We start from the raw sequence: 2500 nt of genomic DNA, 5'->3' as shown, positions 1-2500 counted from the left end.
TGGATAATAATAATAATAATAATAATAATAATAATAATAATAATAATAATAATAATAATAGAAAACCTGGCAACTCTGATCGAAATGTCCATATCGGAGAGGAGATAGCGTAGTAGCAAAGAGGCGATAAACACCACAAAGATTAGGGATTGTGGGAACTGGCTGGGAATGGTGAGAATACATATTTTATTTTTCTTGAGAATCATCATGGCTTGGTGCTGTTACGAATGATTATCTGTGGCTTATATCGCTATCTGTACCCATAGATTGACAATGTTTATAAACGCTTGTGTGATTATTTGATGGGTTGTGTAATGAAGATGATAATGATGAGGAGAAATTGTAGATATCTGATTAAGATGGAGTTATGATTTTATAATGTCTAATGAAAACGTCCCTCTTAAGGATTATTATTATTATTATTATTATTATTATTATTATTATTATTACTTGCTAAGCTACAACCCTTGTTGGAAAAGCAGGATGCTATAAGCCCAGGGGCTCCAACAGGGAAAATAGCTCAGTGAGGAAAGGAAACAAGGAAAAATAAAATATTTTAAGGACAGTAACAACATTAAAATAAATATTTCATATACAAACTATAAAAGCCTTAACTAAACAAGAGGAAGAGAAACAAGATAGAATAGTGTGCCCGAGTGTACCCTCAAGCAAGAGAGCTCTAAGCCAAGACAGTGGAAGACCATGGCACAGAGGCTATGTCACTACCCATAGATTGATAATGTTTATAAACACTTGTGTTACTAGATGGCTTATATAATGAAGATTACAATGATGAGGAGAAATTGGGACTATCTGATTAAAATCAAGTTATAATTTCATAATGTCTTATGAAGATGTCCCTCTTAAGGATTGGTACTCGAATAACATCAGTTACTGTCGTATACATAATGAAGGTTTAGCTATTATGGGGTTAGGTGATTTCTCAGTGTTAATTATTGTTTTAAATTTGGAAGAAATATTTACTTATATTTTCAATGCAGTTGATATACTACCCAGATATATGATTGATACAGATTATTTAAAATGATTGGAACCTAGATATATGTCTACTGTAAACTCTACACTTAAATATTTGCCTTAAAATAACAGTAAAAATCCTGGAATAAATGTTGCCAGGCATTTACCGTTTTAAAAACGGACATATTGACGTTAAGGAGTGATATTACGGTCACCAACCCGTAAAAGATAATAACAAAGTACGGTAGAAATTACGGTCGCCTGTATTTTACTGAAATAAGGCTGAGGACAGTATATTTTTACGAAGAATTTCCAATGAAAATTACGGTTTTTTAAACAGTGTAGAGCCTTTAAACATGTGGCCTCGAGACTATACAATAAGCTCCCACTAGATTAAATGGAGTTTGTTGGACAAACTAATTCAAGGCTGACATGTCTATGATCGGGCTCCAGCCTCCAGATGTCTTCTCCACAAGAAAGAGTCGATTGTAGAAACGTGAGGACTTATCTAGGACCTCTTGGAGAGGGTCCTTCTCCTACATGGTCTTAATCTCTGAAGAAATTAAGGCTTTTAGGAGGAAACTGAAGACTTTCTTGTTCTAAAAGTGCTTTGCTAATTTGGACCGGACAGTAAACGAGCAATATGCGTTGTGAAATACTGAATACCTTGGAATGTATACGATAGAATGACTGTAAAGGTCCTGTAGAGAGTAGGATTCCTCTTCTGTAAAGGACCAGAAAAACATTCCTTAAAGTAAAGTAAGTAAAGATCTGATAGGAATGAATAAAGCCAAGGAAAACATAGGCATACTATAGTTGATTTTATAATATGTAAATGATTTACCGAATAAGCATTTTTGAGTGAAAAATGACATGGATAATTTCAGATGTCTAATAATAATAATAATAATAATAATAATAATAATAATAATAATAATAATAATAATAATAATAATAATAATAATAATACAAGTATTAGATTCTAATTTCCAATCTGATTAAGTGGAAATGTTTACATATCTAGTGTTTTGTTGTGTGTATGTACGTGAGTCTTGTGGGGACCTGAATATAATGCGAAAAAGGGATAAACAGAGAGAGAGAGAGAGAGAGAGAGAGAGAGAGAGAGAGAGAGAGAGAGAGAGAGGGAGGGGGGGGGGGGTTACACTAAAGGTCACCTTTGACTCCATAACCTCTCACTCAATCAGGGTTTGAACTTTCAAGGTAATTACCTTAGGTCGAGGTAATTTTCATGGTTTCAAGGTAATTGTAACGTAATTCTAGGGTAATTTCGGGTTTAATAGCTTTAGTTTTAAGGAAATTGGAAAGTTTTAAGGTAATATAAGGTAAAAAAAAAGCAGCATTTAAGGTAATGGCCACATGCTCAAGATTAAATCCTGGGTCGCTAATTCTAGGGTAATTTCGGGTTTAATAGCTTCAATTTCAAGGAAATGGAAAAGTTTTTAGGTAATCTAAGGTAAAAAGCAGCATTTAAGGTAATGGCCACATGCTCAAGATCCAATGG

The 2500-nt window shown here is 33.5% G+C and overlaps 1 protein-coding gene across 1 annotated transcript in view; it reads left to right on the top strand.

Moving 5' to 3' along the window:
• LOC137641091 (uncharacterized protein PF3D7_1120600-like) overlaps window positions 1-2500 on the top strand; it is a 3834-nt gene that overhangs the window by 610 nt on the left and 724 nt on the right. The window lies entirely within an intron of this gene.

This window comes from Palaemon carinicauda, chromosome 5 (genome assembly GCF_036898095.1).
Source record: "Palaemon carinicauda isolate YSFRI2023 chromosome 5, ASM3689809v2, whole genome shotgun sequence".
In the NCBI taxonomy this organism is placed as follows: domain Eukaryota; kingdom Metazoa; phylum Arthropoda; class Malacostraca; order Decapoda; family Palaemonidae; genus Palaemon; species Palaemon carinicauda.
Note: the sequence above shows the minus strand (reverse complement) of the source record. Positions and strands in the feature narration are given on the sequence as shown.